Here is a 22809-nt window from a genome sequence, read left to right on the forward strand (position 1 = left end):
AGCCAGAAAGCATAGGAGCTGAGAAGTTCTCTGTGGTCACCACCTGCAGAACAACTCCTTTATTGGGGGTGTCTTGCTAATTGACTATAATTTCCACCTGTCGTCTGTTCCATTTGCACAACAGCATGCAAGATTGATTGTCAGCGGACAGTGTGATTTCATAGAAGTGTGATTGACTTGAAGTTACATTGTGTTTAAGTGTTCCCTTTATTTTTTGAGCAGTGTATTTAAACATACTGTACATTAACCCTTTGCAGCCCAATTTTTTTTTTGCAATTCAGTTTGGTTTCAAATTTTGCAGTTTGGTTTCAATGTTAAAATTATTTGTCATTTTGTTTTTTTTAATTTAAAAATGGTCTTTATTGAATGTTGAATGATGTTAATGATCTTACAGTATTTTAAAGTGGTTCACCACTGGACCTGCTACTACCGCTAGGGCTGTTGATCCTGACTTGATGTTATACCTTAAAGGATTAAAATGACTTTATATAGCCATTATTGCTATGTCCTGGGCTAGTCTCTATTAAAGCAGGGTAATAAAGTGTTAGTAGCATATCTATAATAGTTGTGGGACAGGTGTAATACAGGTGTAGTCATGCACTTACCTTACTACACTTATCTTACCTTCAGGCAACTAAGATATTGAATATAGTCCTGAAAATCAGGGAGGACAACTCTTTCGTGAAGAGAAAGATGTAATGACTGGGAAATCACTCAATATTAAGACAAAGGGGGTATTCAATGTTTGTTTCCGACTGTCGGCACTCAGGGTGGCTTTTAAAAAAAGCAGTCCTGAGTGTGGTGAAATGCGTTAAAGGACTGCTTCCATGCCCCTGAGCCCACCTACAGTGATTGCGTATAAACTAGATCACTCATTGGCCTTATTTATTAACCGCACAGCGACGGTACTGCTTCAGGGTGGCCAATACATCACGGAGGCCACAGCTGCCAGACAGCAAGGTACCATCTTCCTTTCCCTGCACCTATGGGATTCCTTCCATACTACAACCTACATCACTCTGCAAGCTATGAAAACTGTCATAGACACCTAGCCAGTGTGAAGATATTCAGGCTGCTATCCATAGGCATTTCTGAGCCTTGGACATATATGATATTGAAGGAGGATACGTGTGATCAATATTACTCCGCTCATTGCGCTGTTTGCATACCGGAGGATAATACTGTGTTTACCAATTATAGCACAGTTAACACTTGCGATTGATACACCTGGACATCCAAACTTATACTTAAGGAGCAATATGTCCATTTCTCATAAAATTTACTTCCTACTGCATCCCGTATATTGCGAGTTTATGTAGACATTCATACATGGCCAGCCATAATAACTATAGTATAATATAGTATAGTATAATACTACATATAGAGCTCTATAGTACCCAGACATTATTATTATATATGTTTTCTGAGTAATCATGTTTATTAATTAATTATCACCTTGGTCAGGTGTGTTTGATTAATTATTTTAGAGGGTATTTAAACCCCATTGTTTGAAGGAGCAAGTCACCTTGAAAAAGCTGCCACAGACAGCGAAACGCGTAGGTGCATTTCTAATGGGACCCTAATCACCATCACCCCAGTCACATACATTTGGAGTCGGAGATTATCTATTGCCCTCAATTGGGACACTCGGATACAACTACAAGTGGACTGGCCCTTTTCACCACCATCCGTGGCAAAGTTACCATCTTGGGGGCACGCCACCTCCTAAAGGAAGCCCGGTTACAATTTGTGGATATCAAGGAGCAACAGCACTGGAGTGTTTCCCAACTGTCTGGATTACAATATTTCCAGGACTCTCCATAAAACATCTGGGATAATTCCCTAAATGGACTGGCACACTCCTCTCCAAACAAGGGTGACTATTGATTCAGTGTCCATTTTTTACAATTTTTTATTCCTTGCCAACGATTTCCTTTTTATGTATGATCTATTTCTTATATTATTTATATGTTACAATTAAATATATATTTTATTATCCACACCTGACCATTTCCATTTAATCCAAGTATTTTATCTATTTAATTGGTTATCATTAATTAGCGCAATCGCCCACTTTCCTTTCTCTTGGAAGCCAGATTGGAATTGGTCAAGCAGAGAGTGGGAGTAAAGAAAGTCAATGAGGCGGTTGTAGACAATATGCTCATGAAGTTTGGAGGTAAAAGCGAGGGGAGAGATGGGTTGGTAGTTGGAGATGGTGTTTTTCAAGAATAAGGGAGACAATAGCATGCTTGAAGGCAGAGGGGACAGTGCCTGATGAGAGGGAGAGATTGAGAAGGAGGGCAAGATGGGAACAGGCAGAAGCAGAGAGGTGGTGGAGGAGGTGGGAGGGGATAGGTTCAAGTGGGGATGTGGTGGTGGGGGAGGAATGAATGAGGGCCATAACTTCCTCATCAGATACATGGGAGAAAGATGTCAGAGTTGGTGAGAGGGAAGGAGAGAGGTGGTAAGGGATAGGTGGTGGCTGGTTGCTGGCGTTCTGGTGGGATACAATGTCTTGACGTATGGAGTCAATCTTGGAAGTGAAATAAGTGGCAAAGTCAAGAGCAGACAGCAAGGAAGGGAGAGGAGGTGGTGGTGGGCAGAGGAGGGAGTTGACAGTGGCAAAGAGGTGTCGGGGGTTTGAAGACTGGGAGGAGATGAGAATTTTGAAGTAAGATTTAGCGAGGGAAAGGGCAGCACCAAAGAATGAGAGCATTAATTTGAAGTGGAGGAAGTGTGCCTTAGAGCATGATTTCCTCCATTGACACTCAGCAGTGTGTGAGCATTTTTGAAGATATCTGGTGCATTTGGTATGTCATGGTCGAGGTGTGGATTTGTGAGGGTGAATTGTGGTTGGTGGGGAGACAGTGTCAAGTGCAGAGGTAAGGGATGAATTGTATAGGGAATTGGCTTGTTCAGGGCATGAGAGAGAGAGAATAGGAGAGATAATTGAGTCAAATAGGGAGGACAAGGATGAGGTGTCAATAGCCTCAATGTTACATTTGGTGATGGTAGCCTTAGGAGGGGAAGCAGCGAGAGAGATAAGGTAAAGGAGAGCAGGTGGTGGTCAGAAAGGGGAAAAGGGGAGTTGTAGAAATCAGAAATATCACAACAATGCGTGAAAACCAGATCCAGCGAGTTCCCATTCACATGAGAGGGTGAGGTGGTCCACTGGAAGAGACCAAGTGAAGATGTTAGATTAAGGAGTTTAGAGGCAGGTGATTTTGAGGGATTATCAATAGGGATGACAGAAGAGAGGAAGTGAGGAAGCAAGGAAGCAAAGTTGTCGAGGAATTTGGAGGGCATGCCAGGGGGATGGCAAATGACAGCAACTCGAAGATTGGCAGGTTGGTAGAGACGTATAGCATGGACCTCAAATGTAGAGAATGTAAGGGATGGTTTTGGAGGAATGAGTTGATAGGAGTAGCTAGAGGGTAAAAGGACCCCAACACCACCACCATGGCGACCTCCGGGTCGAGGTGTGTGTGAGAATAGTTAATTAATTGATAAATGAGAGAAACCTCTATGCTGCATGGGTGCATGGGTGTGTATTGCGTGCAGCTGAAAGTAATGTAGCTATTGTGCATGCTGATTGTCTGACCACATGCGGGCCAGCTGATGTGGCAGGGCTGCGAGGCGTGAGACTTGCTTTTTTCTTCCGATGTGAACAGGTCCGAGCGCTCGGTGACTCAAGCAAGGCATAGGCCCAGCACTTGTTGTCACCACCCACATGCATGGGGGTTACCGCCCAGTTTTGATGCCGCGCCCTACGATATGCCCACATTACGTCCACTGTGTCCGACCATGCATGGCAGAGTTTTTCTGGTGGCTGAGTTACGTCCGTACATGGTGGAGTGCAGCTGCACATGCGCATAGCGAACAGTACGCATGCGCAGTGGGCTAAAAAATGCGATCCGACCAAACTCTTATCTGAGCAAGTCAATCATATAACCTCCTAAATCACTGTGTCTAACTGATTTAAATCATCATTATATTTCTTAAATATATTCCTTTTATTACACAATCATTAATAGTTCAGAATTCCATAAAAGAAGGAGACATTGAGGCTAGAGTACCATTATTTCAATAGCTCATAAGTACAAATAATCCATTTCCAAATTGTTAGTCAGCAGTTTCTGTGTAAAATGCTGCTGAAATGCTATTCTCTCCCACTAGCACAATCTCTACTCCTGATTGATTACCAAAGTGTGCACATCATTGTAACATATCCTGAAACCATATCAGAATAACCAAATGTACTGCTGCTACTTGTGCAATACTCACTCCTTAACATCTAATTATCATATCAGTTAATAATTCTGGGTCAGGAGACAACAATAAACTTTAAGTGCTCCAACACTTCAATGCTATTTTATGTTGGATGCATTCTATAGCTCAGGGGTGGGGAACCTATTTTGTTCCAAGGGCCGTTTGTATGGGGAAAAAATCCTTCGGGGGCCATATGTAAAAATTTCTCTCTCAAATTGTCCTGCTGCAGCCTGCTCACGCACCGACGGCTGCCGCTAAATAGGACTAATGCTGGCCACACATCAGACCAACTTTCCTCCAACCATCCAACTATTTGCTTGGATGGAATAAAAATATGGTACTGGATGGGAGCAAATGTAATATTTACTTCAGAAATTTGCTCCCAAAATCTGGAAAAGGGCAAAAACTGTCGCTCAGACACGGTACTGTAGTTGAACCTACTTGAATTAAACAATTTGACTGAATGTTTTTGTCTATTTTCCTGGGTTTGTGAGCACATATCTGATTGTCCTTTGCTCCCATCCAGTACCATATTTTTATTCCATCCAAGCAACTAGTTGGATGGTTGGAGGAAAGTTGGTCTGATGTGTGGCCAGCATAAGTCTCCGGCTGCTGTTGATTAAGAGTAATCTCGCGAGAACTACAAACCTCTCGTGAGAATTCCCCTGTACTTTACTCCCGGCAAAGCCGCTGTGCGGGTGGGTAGGCCATTCAGACCGGCTACGGGGGCCACATACGGCCCCCAGGCCTGAGGTTCCCCACCCCTGCTATAGCCCATCGAGTTGTTAGCAGAAGAGATGAAAATGCTGAAACACATATCTCTGCAACCACTACTGTTAGGGGAACGGACCATTGATCAGCCACTGGGGAGGGGGTGGATATAATTATAACTCCAATATCAGGGCCGCTGGATGCTGGGTCTCTGCTATTTAGCTGCAGGGGAGGTGAAGTTTTTATTTTAAATAGCGTAACTTACAATAACTATGACACAATGGACAGGAAACACACTGTAGGTGAACTGGCTGTTGCTCTAACAGTTAAGAAATACAATTATTCCCTACAGATATTGCACCATGTCCATTACAATGAAACATGTCCTTATAAATAATCCATTACTAACCAGTATGGCTACAGTAAACTGTATTTAACCACACATATACCACCTTCTCATAACTGCAGAATGTATCAAGTTCTTGCACGCCTTTACATACTGCATCACAGTGTTTATTCTCCTTGTCCAGTTTTTTGCAGTCTCTTTTGTAAGAACTCCATGGATTGAAGAAATATGGAAAATGGGGTGGAGAGCTGCGCTTCAAAATTAATATAAATGTATATAAATATATACACCTTAAAATAAGGAATTCTATAGATAAAAAAGGGATGAAGGATTGGTTGATCTAGTACAAGAAGAATTTATTATCCCTTATTTTAAGGTGTATATATTTATATACATTTATATTAATTTTGAAGCGCAGCTCTCCACCCCATTTTCCTTTTTTTTGTATACTCAGTACAGGATTAACTACCCTGTCTCAGAGCAGCAGCTAGGGATACACAGCTCCGGCCAGGCGCACCTGCACCCCGACCCACCTAGTGTGGTCGAGGTCACCTCCACTTCTCCGATTGAAGAAATATGTCTGTTATGTCAAAGGTTACCTGCAGGTCACATATTCATGGACTGGGTCACGCCATGTCAAACAGTGATATTTCACAAGTACATAGAATATACAATGAATGGGTAATATACTTCACACATTATGAGTGTGAAAAAGTACCATGACCCCATCTAACTAATTGGCAAATCCTAAGAGGTGTAAGGCTTTAGAGGTTATCCAGTTTTATACCTATTTGTATGTTTCCACTTTGTTTGTTTTACTTGGAGACTTCTGCTTATAATTTCTATTTTGTACATATCAGGGGCGGATTGGGAATTAAAACCAGGAAATATCTTGAAGCAGCCCTAATGGGGGTGTGGTTGTGCCAAATTTTTGGGGCGTGGCCTTTCAATATGGGGGTGTGGCCTATCACAGCGAGGCCACTCCCAAATTTTGACGATGTGGGGGCATGGCTAGTGGCTCTCTGAGCTGTTGGCTATGTCCCCAGCCCCTCAGGCTGCAGAATAGGCGCATGCATACAGAGTCTATTCTGCAGCCTGTGGGGCTGGGGCGATAGAGACAGGGGGTTGGTGGATGTGACAGGGGGTCTCCCAACTGTCCCCCCTCCCCCCCCCGCGCCATGGGACACTGAGTATGGGCCCACTCCCTTGAGCACATTATGCACCATAACAAGATGGCCCTTTTTTCTATCGAAAAACCTGTACACCTTATGCCACACAGTATGAGCCAGTATTCACATTATGACACATGGAATGATCCAAAATTCACAAAATGCCACACAGAGTTAAAAAAAAAAGCTAAAGTTCACATTATGCAAAGTAATGAGAAGACACAGGGAGAGAGTTGAGTTGGCAGGGGCGGATCCAGGATAAAATGTCAGGGGGGGCACCATGATAAAAGAGGGTTTAGGTGGGGGAGGGGCCATGTTAGCGTTACCAGTGTACATGCTAAGAGAGCGGCAGAGAGAGGGTAGTAATGGGATTAAAAATAGACCCTGGCATTTAAAGTACGCAGGCCCACCATGGCGACAAAAGTGAAGGATGCAGTTGTGTGCGCTCCGGAAAAGGGGGTGTGGCCACTTAACAAGGCCAACAACAACAACACTATATACAACTTCTACACATTATGCAACAAAATACTAGACCCCACTATACTTGCCCCTACACATGATGCCAAATGGAATGAGCCAAAATTCACATAATGCCACATGGTTTTTGTCAAAATTCACATAATGCCACACGGATTGAGCCAAAATTCACATAATGCCACACAGATTGATCCAAATTCAAAAAATGCCACACGGATTGAGCCAAAATTCACATAATGCCACTAGGATTGAGCCAAAATTCACATAATGCCACACGGATTGAGCCAGAATTCACATAATGCCAAACAGATTAAGCCAAAATTCGCAATACGCTTCATAAACAGGGACATTGTCCATCAAAGGCACGCATTAAACATTTACACCATAATGTCCATTGCACGTTAAGTTACATGCCATTATGTCCATTATGTATTATGTATGTATTATGCCAAACACCATAATGCCTATTAAAAATTATGCTACAAGTGCTGCTTATCTACATGCTCATTGCCAAGGGTCCATGCTCATTGCCAGAGGTTCCATGCTTGTTGCCATGTGGGATTACATGCTCATTGCCAAGGGAGAATACATGCTCGCGGTAAATGGGGGACAGCCGCCGCCAGGCAGAAGTGATAGCCACTGATAGTGGCAGAGCCTGGCTGTATTCAGAGCACTGGAGGTCCCGGCTATTTGAAATAATACCCCTTTCACACCAGAAAATGCATTCCCAGGTTGGCCCCCTTTACACCAGCCTAGACCCTGCATTTTCTGGTGTGAGGGGGAGAGAAAACCCCCCATCCCCCTCTTTAACCAGTTATCTCATTTAACCGGCTCTATCTTCGGAACCAACTGACCCATTTACATGAGACAAGTATCATATTGATTTGAGTGGGATTTGAATGATTTTGGTCCAGTGAAACTGATTCGTTTGGTTCCAGAGTAATCTGCCATCAAAGAACATGAACAGCCATGAAATTACATTTCAAAAATAAAATGCCAATAATACATATACCACAAACACCATGATACCCATTACGGGGGGGGGGCACAAAACTTCAAAATACGCAGACACTTAACACAATATATGTAAAATACAGTAGATGTCTAATTAATTTGCTTATTTTGTGCAAAACTTTGGAGGGCATAAAACCTGGCAGATATGGTACATACTGGAGGTCTCCTTTCTGCCTTAACACCCAGTAATGTCAACATTTAATTGTAGCGATTTACAGTATTCCACCAGCAGTTCAGGGGTTAATTACAACACTCTTAATTTTCTATATATTACAGGCAGTAATTAACATACAGTGTGCGTCAGTCTATTCACAATATTAGTTCAATTTCGGTGTATATATCATTTAGAAGAGTTATACTTCTAAAAAGGGCCGTTTGACACAGGATTAAAAGGAACAGCTGTTGGCTGTCAAAATATAAACTTGGTCAGTGTAAGTTCTTACAGTGCAGGACCGCTCTCTCGCTCACTCATGTGCTGAGCTGTGGCGGTTGTTACCTATCCTGTTGTGACGATGGTCTGGATAGCAGGGAGGACCACAGTGGGATCAGAGGTCGGACGGTGCCGGCGCCAATGATGTGGGCATATAGTCATCTCCTGGCAGCACTCAGGAGTCTGCACTGAACAGCGGGAGGAGCTGCGTGCGCCCGCGCATGCGCACCAGTCCTCCTGTGGCCATTTTGACTGTGGCACAACTCGAGGCCAGCCGTGGCCCTCTTTAAACAGGGCAAAATGCACTGAGATGCAGCGGCCGGCCCTGTTAAGGAGGAAGGGCGGCCCTTTTACACTACAAATATGCCGGCCCACCGGGAAACAGCCCGGTTTCCCGGTGGGCCAATCCGCCCCTGGTACACATACATCTCTTAGATACTGAAAAATATAATTGTTAGAGCATATTCAAAATGTCAGTTTGGGTCAGTCAAATTACAAAAATAAATACATTTCAAATAACACCCTTTATTGATTTTATTGATATTAAACATAGTGTTTCACACACTTAGGGGGTATTCAATCACCCGCAGCCATCTCCCGATGGGGGAGATGGCTGCAGGGCCATATTCAATGCTGTCTCCCCCGACAGCATTGAACTGGGTACCTTGGCAGAACGAGCCTGACTTCACAAGCAGTTGGGCTCGTTCTGCCGAGAATGGCCGGGAATTGACGGGATCCTGGTTGTAGCTCACCTCTTCCCGGCCGCAGCTCGCAGCCACGCCGCCTTCTCGTCCTGCTGCAGGCGGGACATTGAATCCTGCCTGCTTTTTCTCGGTCGAGCAGACCCAGAACGGGACAGGGTCACGGCTGTCGGGCCAGCTCGACAGCCGTGGCCCATGATTGAATACCCCCCTTAGTATCACACAAAATAATCTTGTGAAATTACCTTTTTTAGGTAAAACAAGCAACACCTTATAAAGTTGCTATCAATGTGCAACTAACTGCATAAGGCTAATAGGTATGTGTTACTTTGTTGTTTTGTGCCCCAAATTAGTATGATAAAATTTGGATTGGGAATGTGTTGACGATCATAAGGTTTATCAACATGAGGACATAGTTATATTATCAATGTAGACCATGTCGGCATTCATCATGTAGATGGGGGGGGGGCGGCAGTATGTAATGCGCACAGGGGGTGGGGGTGGCGGCAGTGGCATGTAATGCACGCCCGGGGGGGGGGGGGGATGGGGCGGCTCATCTTCTACTGCTGCTTCTTCTTTTTTTCTGCTGGCCGGGCGGAGGGGGAACGGGAGCCTGGGAGGTGCTGTGTGCGCATGCGCAGCAGCCCTCCCACGGCCATTTTGGATTTGGGCAAAGTGCTGCCCCTTTTTAATGAGTTTTGGGCCGGCCCACTGGGAAATGGCCTGGTTTCCCGGAGGGCCAATCCACCCTATAACCTAGGTATCAGCCTTGAAAAAGCCCACAGAGCGAAATGTGCATCTCTGTAATCGTTGCCAACCTGCCAATGTGTTTGAAAAATATGTGTGTCATACCTATGTTGTAGAAAAGCGCCCCACAGGGATATCAGTGTGTGTTATCCCAGAGAAAGCATGTGGATACGCGCTGGCACGCACTGCCACAGCAAGAGTGGGAACTGATCCCTGGGCGGCGTGTGGAACAGGGTCCGGATAGCAAAACATAGTGCTCCGGCATCAGTGAGTCTGACAAGCACAAGGCCGCATCGCGCAGTCTGTATGCAATGTGATATAACAGACACACTAGCAGAGACCACTAACAAAAGGCAGACTGCTAGACTGTGCGGCAGAAAACAACAATCTTCTGTGATAGAATAAATGCGGACTGGTACAAACGTATTACATACTAACACTAACTGAATTGAGTTTGTCTAGACGGTGTGGCTAAACATAAGAATTTGTGTGTGTATGATAACACATTATTGTGCCCATTGACAGCTACCTGTATAAATTCTGCTCAGAGTATATAGAAATCATTTTTATGCCACAAGAATATTATCATCACGATTGATGCATTAAACTATATATGCATACGATCTAACAACTAATTCACCCATTTTAAAACAGGATACCCAGATATTCATAAAAGTACATCAGCAGTGTAACAGCATTAATATAGCAAGTGATCACCATACACATTGTATCAGCATGCTGATTTGTATCCAAATGTATCATCTGAGATCCGTAAGTTAAATATGGGATACTAGACATCCTTCATACAACAGTAGTTTGCAGAAAAGGCACTGATAATCATTAAACGGATAAGCAACAGAAGCACATAAGACACCCAGGGCCGGATTAACAATGGGCCTGATGGAGCTACAGCTCCAGGCCCACTCTCCAAATAGGCCCATTTGGTACCTCAAGGCCAGGGCTTGCCAATGAGCCTGGCCCCGTGTTGCTAGCCTCCCGGAAACCGGAGATACCGACATGGGACCCGCTAATTCCGAACCCACCCGGTTCCAACGGCTGCCAGTTTCCCCCTCCGGCATCACAGAAGCTTGAGGTTGATCTCAAATCGCTTAGCCTACAATCTGATACCAGGCTGGTCCATATGGGTTCATTGGTTCTAGTGATATTGCAGATAAACCAATTTCATTTGAAGCCCACATGAAAATGGGTCAGTTGGTTCCGAAAATATAGCTGGTTGTTTAAAGGGGGGTTATCTCCCCCTCACACCAGAAAATGCAGGGACTAGGCTGGTATAAAAGGGGCCAGCCCGGGACTGTCCCTGCATGATCCTGGGACCCTATTACTGGGTAAGTCCCTGCATTTTATGGTGTGAAAGGGGTATTATTTCAAATAGCCGGGACTTGCAGTTCTCTGAATACAGCCAGGCAGCCCCCTGTTCTCTGCCCAGCTGTCCTTTCTGCCCGGCGGCACCTGTCCCCCAGTTACCGCAAGCATGTATTCCCCTTTGGTAATGAGCATGTAATCCCACATAGCAATGAGCATGGAACCCCTGGCAATGAGCATGGAACCCCTGGCAATGAGCAGCTCTTATGTAGCATAATTTTTAATAGGGATTATGGTGTTTGGCATAATACGTAAAAACGGGAGAGGTGGCAACCCTAGGGACAGGGCAGATAGCTGGTAAGGAGTTATTTGATGTTAGTAGTTGTAGGACCAGGTCCGGGCCCCCTTCTCTGTGAGGTCCCGGGACTCCAGACTCCACAGACCCCCCCCCTGTCGGCGGGCCTGCACATAATACTTCAACATTATCTTACTAAGGGGTTTATTAACTAAGATTCAAGTTCTATTGAAAAAGGCATGCTGCCCATAGCAACAAATCAGAATATACTTCTTATATATTTAGCATATTCTTAAAGGTAATAGATATAATCAGATTGGTTTCTATTAGCAACATCCCATCTTTCATAAAACTCCTATCTTATTAAATAAGCCCCTCAGGGTCTAGAATAATTGTCAAATGAAAAAATACTAAGGGCCAAATATTATAGGGTGTGAGAATCAGAAAGTGAGAGATTTTCAGTGAGTTTTTCCATTTTTATTTAAAGCGACAATCAATCAGGTTGATTTTGGCATGTCATTGATTGCCACTTTTAAAAAAATTGGGAAAATGAGGAAAATGGGAAAGCTAGTATGCGAGGGGATGTGTACGGGAACACATCCCCTCGCATGTGGTTGCAGGGGAGAGAGGGCTGAACTATTTATCTCCCCTTTGGAAATAAAAGTCAGTAGGAACTGACTTTTATTTCCTCCACAGATCGCATAAAAGGGGGTGGGCACTGACGTCATGTGATGTCAGCTGCCAGCCCTCAGCTGGCATCAACACATCTGTGTTCCCAGGGGAATGCCCAGTGTTCTTATAGGGACACCCACAGTACCTGCACAATGAAGGCAAGCAGCTGCAACTGTGGTGATGCTGCCCCCGCTCTTCTTGCAGGAGGCAACTCCGGTCTCAGCATACTAAGGGCGAGATGTATTAAAATACATCGCTGCCCTTCGCGCCCCTCCCGCCGCGATGCCAGCACATATGTTCTAGCATATGCGGCTGGCATCGCGGTGTTGTGACGGAGCCCCCCCCTGCGATACCTGTACTCTGGTGTGCGGGGGGTCTCCGTCACCTCCCTGCCGCCTGGCTCTCCCCTCACGCCGGGGACAGCTAAGCAGGCTGTCCCCGGCTCCTCCTCCTCCCCCTGCAGCCGGAAGGATGTCCGGCTGCTTCACTAGGGGGAGGAGGGGTTTACCTTCCAGGGTCCAGGAGGACCCTTCAGGAAGGTAAGCCAGAGGGGGGGTCAGCGAGGTGGCGGGTTTGCATCGGCGTCGGCGGGCGGCGAAAAGAAGCCCATAGGCTTCTATAGGGTATCGCCACCCAAAGGTGGTGATACCCTTCAATGCGGTATCATTTTTGATACATTGGAAAATGCGGTAAAACCGGGGTTTTACCGCATTTTCCGTTTGATACATCTCGCCCTAAGCCAATTAGTTCTTGTCAGAGGCATCCGCCATAAAATGGACAAGATGGAGACATTGCGAGCAGCACACTTTAAACCACTTCACAACAGACCGGGCCTGCAATCCAATTCCCTCCCTTATCCCCAATACAGCAGCGCACAGTCATGCATCACCAGACATCCCAATGCCTCCAACTTACCTCCTCCACTTCCCTAAGTGCTCCTGTCCCATATTATTGAACATTTAGGGACCCACCAGATGAGGTTATCTAGTCACAGTTGGTGGGCCCATATTTATGTCCAAAAGTTTTGATAAGCGCAACAAATTTCCTTTATGCTAGATTGCAGAGTTTATTAGAATTATTCTGATTAGCAGTGCTTAATAATATGGAGTGTGCATCTACACTTTCTTTTTCTTTCTGTGTGGAAGTACACATTGTCGCATGGTAGCACCTTTTATTACAATTAGATATAGGGTGTGTGCAGATAAAGCCCCCCCCCCCCCCCCTTCCCCACAAACAGTGTACTGTAACTCTGCCTATGACTCCAAACTGTGCAAGATTGTCTGGCAGGACACAAAATTAGGTCCACAGGCTGAATGACCTCTGATCTATCCAGTTGTATACAATGCCAATTATATACAGTATAAGACAAAAGCCACTGGCGAGTGTTTGAAGATTTCCACTGTCATCACTAAAGTGGCACTCCTGGTGTGAGCATGATTACCAGCTGCAGTGATGTGGAATGCTTTAACATGTAAACCTTTTTTTGAAACAGTAAAGGAGAAGAAGCCTTTGGGTACACTCCAGGTGTATGTATTTCACCTGCTATTTTTGACATGTAATATTAACATTCAGGAATAAAAACTGTGGAGTAGTAAACATTTGTAAACCTCCATCACTCCATAGTACAGTGTTGTTAGATATTACATGTACTGTATTAGGCAAAGTAAAATAAATATTCAAGTAGGGCATTTACAAGGAAGGACAACCTTCCAAGTGGCAGGCCTAATAGCAGCTGCGCACTCTTCTACTATGGTAGTTCCAACCTCGCTTATGGCGCCCAATATATATTGTAATGATATAAATTCTGTCTTTCCTATTTTTTTTGTAATTATAGTCAACCAAGATTTATTCTCAAATATAAAACATTTATTCTAAAATACATAAAAACAAATATTTTTGAAATGGTAAAAAGTATTTTCTTGGGATTTAGGATCATACCAAGTACCCAACACATTTCGTCTCTTTATGAGACTTCATCAGGGGTTTGATACTTTTAGTATGAGTCTTTCAGGATGCAATGGTGTTTTAACTTTTAGCGGAGTTCTAATGAATCTCTCAACAATAGAAGTTCAATGTAAGATAATGGAGATATTTTACTGTATAAGTTTATCTCAGGCTTATAATCTACCAATATTCAATCTTCCTTTATTTCAATTATAATTATGAGCCATTTGTAATTAAGTCGTAATCTCATAATTTAATTAACTCCATGGGAGAATGATACTCAGAAGCAAAGAACAGTGTTCGTATAGATAAGTGTGTCAATGGTAGTGGAGGCCTTTATTTTCTAGCCTCCGAATAGATGGAAAAATCAATTTCCAAATTTAGGCTTGAATCAAGGTTTTGGATTCCCACAATATGGCCTGTGCATGTGCACTCTCCAGAATTTAAATGGTATATATATATATATATATATATATATATATATATATATCTTTGTAGGTGCAAAAACTTGCCAAGTACCTTCAGATAGACTATGGGATTCAATATCTGAATATTTGGGACCGGAGCTGCAGCACTCCAGACTATCTAACAGGTCAAAACATCACTCCCAGACCAGGAAGATGGCTTAACAAGTTTCAATGTCTTTATTGGTGTTTTTGTCAAGCCATAATGCAAATGAGGCAAGCACCAACTTATATAGCATCACATAGGAAATTCACAAAGGCAATTCATTCAGTCACCTCCCATATGGTGGTGACGTCATTAAGCAGCCTGAAATAGCATTAATTGCTCTAATGGCACAATAAACACAAACAACACTATACAGACATCAAGGAAAAAAAACATAGCAAGATATACAAACTGATGTAACAAAGTTACAAATAATCAATTAATACAAACTAATACAAATGGATAACCAATAATGTTACAATATACAAAGAGAGAACTGTATCACTGTTGTTCGACATATGTCAATTTATGATAGGTGCATGTAAAATATGTGGAGCTTATACAGCAGCAGCTGGATGTATCATAGGGGAGAGTGTAAAGGAAAAACACCTAAATATAAGATTGCAGCCCTAAGGACTCATTTAACCCTTTTGGGGACAATGAGTCTAAATGAGTAATCCACCTGGATTCAAGTTGTAATAGGATTCTAGAGCGGTCACCACCTGTAATGACAGTTGGGACGTAGTCTATGATCCTATACCAGAATACCGATAAACTGTGTTTAGCTTTTGCATAGTGTCGGGTGACTGGCTGATCACTGGTCCCTGATTGGAGGGCAGCTCGAATTGCAAACCTATGTTGGGTCATTCTTTCTTTAAAAGTAACATCCATCTTACCCACATAAATTAAGGACCAAGGACATATGATGGTGTAAATCACATATTGTGTTGTGCATGTGAAGAAGTGTATTATTAAAAATGTATTATTAAAAATGTATGGGTACTTGTTTCCTAGCACGGCGCCACCAATTTTAATTGTATGCAGTCGGGTTGCAAAAATCCGGCCAATTGCATTGCATGCAACCAAATTGCATGCGATGCGATTGACCCGACCGACCAGATTTTTTACATTGGAACCAATGTTAAATGGTCCCTGAGACCCGATTTTACATTGGCCCCAATGTTAAATGCCCCCCAGACCCCATTTTTCACTGTATGCCCCCCCATTGTTAACGGCACACCACGATCAACGTGAACCCAGCGAGCGAGCGTAGCGAGCCCGCAAGGGGCGGTGGTACGCATCCTTCGACCTTTTCATACCCCACTATCCACGTCGGCGTGGATATGATTTTACATAGTGTGGCGAGCGCAGCGACGCAGCACGCAGGTAAAAAAGCAGGTAAAAAAGCATGTGGTCGATTACACCAGGCGCGCGGGTAAAAAAGTATGTGGTCGATTACACCAGTTGCATATGGCATACTCTCATTTGCATAGCCTCCCCCCCTGAGAGAGAGAGAGATGTGCTAAACCGTGAAAAGTGATATAATGGAGAATGATAAGCCACCAACCAATTAGCTCCAACCTATCATTTTTCAAACACAGTCAATGACATGACAGGTAGGAGCTGATTGGCTGGTGGTTTATAACTCTTCATTTTATCACTTTTCAAGCTTAGTCTATCTGGGGGAGAGAGAGAGAGAGAGAGAGAGAGAGAATGAGAATGTAGGCATAAATCAGTACATCTTTGACAAATCTGACTTTACTGTAGTTGTAATACTGTAACTGGCTTGATCTGTACAGGAAGCCAGTGTTACTTTTAAGCAGCAGTTTGCAATAAAAAGGAACAGGTGTTTGAGCTCTTGTTAGCAGATATTGTTTGAGCCCCAGAAGAGTAAGTGTCGGATTTGCTCTTTATATTATTTTGTGACCAATGGCCAAGGAAGTAACTGTGCAGACCCAGGTGTGCATTACACATGTGGGTTCTACATTTGCTACATTCCGTGGACTGTGAGGGGGCTACACTGCAGAGGCTGCCCTGCTTGCAGGTGCTTTGAGACAAAAAACTCAACCCTTTAACTGAAATATAGACCCTTTGCTGTAAACCCCCCTTAAACTTCCAATTCAAAAAATAAAACTTTCAAAGGAGGTCATAAGGTTCAGCAGCAGGAAACAAGAGTTAACACATACCTTGCAGCCTTCAATGAATGGATGTACTTAATTTATTTTTGGTTGAGGCTCATAAGAACAGGTCTTATGTGGCATACACACGGAGCGATTGCAGCCCTATTTCTTTCTTCTTTTTTTTTTAAATATAACATTTTTATTAATTGTACAAATTCAGACATGGAGTACAATCTAAACATCAAAAGCGAAATATAACCAAAGAAAAATTTGAATACGAAAAATATACAAAGGTGTTACATCATTGCAAGTATCGGCTGTATAGTAGTACATGTCAGGTAGACTAAAGTGTACTGGAGAAACTCTATGGTAGGTCATAGATTAAGCAGGAAATAGAATTAGGGTTACGCACAATGATTAATGATCAGAACTGGGATTGTGCCCAGGCGAATCAAGTATAGATAGGTCTGTAACAGCATTACGGGTACATGGCTGGCCTGTTCTTTCCCTATATTCCCTCCATCTGAACCATTTAATGTGGATAGAGGATGCCTTAGAGGAATATACCACATCTGATGTCTCAAATAAAAAATGTTTATGGATCTTGTTTTTGATCAAATGAATGTTGGGTATATCGGGTGACTTCCAAAATTGTGCAATAGAGGCTTTAGCCACGATCAAGATGTGTCCAAGGAGGTAATTATCGCTGCTAGATAGCGCACCTGGGTAATAGTGGAAGAGAGCAATAAGAGGGTCCATATGTATGGAATGATTTAGTACTTTGGAGATAAAAAAAAATCCTTCCATAAGGAATGTAAAACTGGGCATGACCAAAAAACATGTACAGATGGAGCCGGGCTTGTCTTTGCAGGGGATGGCGGCAGAATCGCCAGCAGCCATCCCCCGCCAGCCGCCACCTGTATCTGCGAAAGGGGACGTGCGAGCACGAGATGCGCGTGTGTCCCCTTTCCAACGGCGCTTCCCCGCTGGCTTGTCGGCGGTCACCCGGGGTCCCCACCGCCTCCCCACACCCCCCTAGCCCTGTCCATATGCCTGAAGCGGAGACAGACAGGGTTCCCATCACCCCGCCGCCTGGAAACTGAGACGCACGTATGCGTGAGACGCATGTGAGATGTACACGTTTCTCAGTCAGATGGAGCACAGGGCTGCTGGCGGATCGCCAGCGGAGACAGTCTGGCGATTCGCCAGCAAGAGGGAGCCCGGCTCCATCTGTAGAATGTTTCCTACAGAACCACATCGTCTTCAATACCGGGAGGAGACAGAAGGCCAGAACTGATGGAGTTGGTCTGGGGTAAGGCAGGCCCTATTGACCAATTTATAATACATCATACAGTGATTGATGCATTTAGAGATTTTGAAGCATGAGTGGAAAATAAATGTCCATACCTCATCTGAAAAGACATTTGGCAAATCCTTCTCCCACCGATATTGTGAAGGGAACTTATTTTTCAAACATTTGGAAATTAAATATTTATAGCAGAGAGAGATACCCCCTGGAGTTTCAATGAGAGCAAGGAGCAGCTTAGGCACCGAAAGCTGGACGGGGGTAAGGGAAGGAAGCTACTAAGCCAATGCCTAACCTGTAAATAGTTATAGAAGTCCTGTTTCGGGACTTGGTATTGTGATTATAGATGGGAAAAGGGGACTACAATTCCATCGGCAAGGATGTCATTTAGAGATACTAAGCCCTATTTCTAAGTGATTTGACTAGGTCACTTTCAAAGTAAGCTCTGTGTGTAGGCACCCTAGTGAGGGCAGTATGTAGCTAGTCATCACCATTGTATTCTGAGCAGAGAACACTGTCCGTGACAGATAGCTCAGCACACGTCTCTGGTGCATGTGTATGGGCCATTACTGATTACCCTCTATCTATTGTAAGAGATCTTATTAGTGAAAGTAGTATATTGAAAGCAGTCTTTGTACAGTGCTCACCATGTCCTAGATGTCTGTCGCTGTTATAGTTGGATTTCCGAATGTCTGCATACTACTAACCCTATTGCATACCTGCAAGCAGGAGGATGAGTTTGCAGGTGCACACTAAATATAAATGCTAGACCTTTTAATATCATTGCTATATTGCATTTCTGAGGTTCTTAGCATAATGATGGCCATTAGTATGGGCTTGTCCACCGCATCCAGGTTACCTCAATAGGACAAGTCCGTAACACTACTCTGAGACAGGTCCAGGGCATGGGACCCCGGGTGCCAGCCCAGCAGAACCACCCCATGGCATCACATTAGTGTGAAATTAAAGTGATAGTAAAAGGGATAAGGGAAATTAAATGTGATAAGACTTACCTAAGAAAGAGGTAATAATAAATAAATAATGTGAAGGGTGCTACAGGGATGCAGTTAATATCCCGGCGGTCGGGATCCCGGCGTTCAGAATCCAGACGCCGGAATCCCGACCGCCGAAATGCCGACACATTCTCCCTCCTGGGGTGTCCACGACACCCCTGGAGGGAGAATAAATTAGTGTGCTGAGCGTAGCGAGGCACCGGGCCCGCTGCGTGGCGAGGGCAGCGAGCCCGCATGGGGGGGCGATCCACGTCCCCCCCTTGTCGGCATTTCGGCTGTCGGGATTCCGGCGTCGGGATTCTGAATGCCGGGATCCCGACCGCCGGGATTCAATACTGAATCTGTGCTACATATATATTAAACAAACTAAAGGGGTAATGGAAAGTGTAAGATATGATGCCATGGAGCAGCCCAGCAACAGCAGCCCAAAGAGCCCTGTGCCCCAAACACAGTCCCACAGACTAACACTCAGCATATATGTATAGTAGGACTTACCCTCATAGTGCCAAGCTGAGCGTGCAGTCTTGAGTGTAGGACTCCAAGCTAATTAAAAACAATCTGGGACAGGTGGGAGGGGTGCTAGTTAAGGAGGAAGGTGTCTCTGATTCCTTCCAGCCGAGAAAGTCGGCTTCTGATTGGACGCTAGGCGGCCAATAGAATCATTTGGAGGAGAGGCACGGAAGATGAAACATCTCTGCGTCTCTCCTCAGTCAGATGCGGGGAGCTGCCGGAATCGCCGACATTTGGCAGAAGACCTGGTCTACTTCGGAACAAAGAAGACAGATCTTCGCAGGAGGAGCTTGGTGATTTGGATTTCCTTTCCACAGGTCCCCCATGGATTTCTTCGGATCCAGGACACAGGACTCTTCAGCCCTGGAGCCCTGGAGCCCGGACCAGCCTCAGAACCAAGGCCCCGGACCCCGAACTCTGCAGCTCCGGACCCAGAAACCAAGGCACTGGACCCTGGACCATGAAGCCTCGGACCCTGGACCCCGGACCCTGGAGCACCGGACCCGGACCCTGAAGTCCCGGACCCAGGAGCACCGGACCCCGGACCCAGGGACCTACCGACAGGCTCAAGATAGGTAAGTATCAGTATGTGTGGGCTTTGGATGTATTAAAGTTTTATTTTTATTGTGTCTGTGTGTGTTTATTTGACTATTTTTATTACTGTGGAACTACAAGTGCCAGCGGTCTCTTTAATGCCCCACATGCTGGGACTTGTGGTTCTCCAAGTCCCTGCATGTGGTGCAGGCTTGCTGGGACTCATAGTTCCACAGCAATACACAATAGTTTTTCTATTTTTTTACACAATCATTAGCTCGATGCCCACCGCCCAGGGGCATCGAGGACAGCCCCGGGCTTCAGCATGGGCAGGTAAGTTCTGGAGGGGGGACCCCTTGTTTTGGGGGGTCCCCACTCCCCCAAGACCCCTGCATATGCTGACCGGTCAGGGGGTGAATGCTTTATGAAACAAGGACCGGTTCTTTGAGCCTGGGGCTGGTTATGCTCAGGAGGGGGGACCCCTCACTGTTTGTTTTTCAGTTTTTTGGGGAGATTTTTGGTAACCTTTACCAAAAATCGCACCCTATTACATGTGTGAGTTAGATGCTTTCCAATGTGAAAACATCTGGATGCGAATTGAAGTGTGACTAAAAATCAAAATGTGCCATTTTGCGGCAAAAAGTGTGATTTTTTTGCTGCGAATCGCACCATATAAAATATTTGATTTTCGGAAAAAAATCGCAAAAGAAACCCCACACCCTATTACATTTCGCCTGCTGTGCGCACGAGCACAGCGTCTATGCCCTTCATGCTGGGGGGACTCCCAACTGCCCCCCACCCCCTGCTGTGGGCCAAAAAAACGGGACAGTCCCGCAAAACGGGACAGTTGGGAGGCATGCTATTGTTATCCTTCTGACGATGTTGGCATTTCACATGTCAATGTTCAGTTGTTAACACTATGAATATTTTAAAAATGTTGGCATGTCTGTCAACATTTTAACAATGTCCACATGAGTGCTGACATAAACTTAACACTACAAGTAAAGACACGGATACCAGCTTCTGGATTTAAAAACTCAAAAGGTAAATACCTATTGTATTAGTTGACGTGATTTTAAAGTTAAGTTGTGGAGGATAGCGGGAAGAAGGCGCTACCAAACACCAGCTGTAGTCAATAAATCCAATAACCACAAAAATAAAGGAGGGGACTGAACAACCACCTTTTAAATGCATAACCTGCATTGTGCAGGACTTACCATTCACTAAGGCATGGACGCTCCTGCAGGGGAACGGCCAGTATACACCTGCAGGGAAAGGATACATTCGCTGTCCTTTCAAAAGAGGGCACACCACAATGACCATTTATGCCATCGCTGACTGCTGGCTGGTAGCGACTTTTTGACTATCTGGATTTTTATAGCCGACTATAGAATTTTGAAAAGGAGCATCAAAAAGTAACCCCCCCCTCTCTCCAAAACTGCAAGGCGAACTGGCAAGAGGAAGCAGAAACACATGACCTGTCTATATACCTCTCCATAGTCGACACCAGTGGTTATCAACCTCGGTCCTCATGGACCCCCAACAGTGCACGTTTTCCAGGTCACATGGCAGGTGAACAGGTGCACTCATTAGTCACTGACACATTTTAAAAGATCACAGGTGGAGCTAATTATTTCACCTTTGATTGTGTGTGGAGACCTGGAAACGTGCACTGTTGGGGGTCCTTGGGGACTGAGGTTGAGAACCACTGGTCTACACCTACAATTCCCCTTATAGGCCAGGAAAGTCACCTATGAACAAATAACAAACCCCTTAAATTTACCTAGCAAGTGCACTGTCATTAACAACCAATCACAGAAAATAAGGCTCTTATATGGCCTTGTGCTTAGGCAGCCCTCGGCAAATCTTATGAATATACACATTGGGCCTTATTCTAGTTCACTCTTTCTGGCAAAATCCTCCTTAGATGGACAAAACCATGTGCACTGCAGGTGGGGCAGATGTTACCTTGTGCAGAGAGAATTAGATTTAGGTGGGGTTTTACTTCAAAGTGAGATATATATTGCAGTGTAAAAATAAAGCAGCCAGTGTTTACCCTGCACAGAAACAAAAAAACTCACCCATATCTAATTCTCTCTGCACATTTTACATCTCCCCCCCCCCTGCAGTGCACATGGTTTTGTCCATCTAAGACAGATTTTGTCAGAAAGAGTGAACTAGAATAAGACCCATTGTTATTGACAACCTAATGACTGCATCCCATAGTACATACACTATCCATGTATAACTAAATCAGTGTCCATATATATATATATATATATATATATATATCCAGAACCGTATCTGGATTTGCCAACCACCTACCACCACCATAGTAGAGCACTTGGTGCGAAGAGAGGGGTTGTGATACCCTACTTAAGCATCCTCAGGGCAGCCTAGCTACGAAGGCAGGTGCTGGACTGCCATGTTTTGGGTTGCAACCACTGTGTGTGATGTCCCGCCAAGCAAATGGTCCGGACATGCTTGCGTAGTCGGTACCCAACCCCCAATCCCATGCCCCGTAAACCAATACAATACCCTATGAAACTTGCCACCTTGTACAACTTGGGAACTCTCCCCACTAGAAAACACACTAGAATTATTCAAAAACAGACTTTTGTCTCACCTGTTTATTCAATCATGTCATTAATGCCCTTGCAGTTTTCCAAAAACTTTATTCACAAATGCCTAGCTGTCTTTTTTGTATGTCTGTTATTTTTTTTTTAATGCGCAAATGTAAAACATTTTTTGTTTTATTGCTAAATAAGCACTGTATAA

Source organism: Crinia signifera, chromosome 7 (genome assembly GCF_055691185.1).
Source record: "Crinia signifera chromosome 7, ASM5569118v1, whole genome shotgun sequence".
NCBI lineage: Eukaryota > Metazoa > Chordata > Amphibia > Anura > Myobatrachidae > Crinia > Crinia signifera.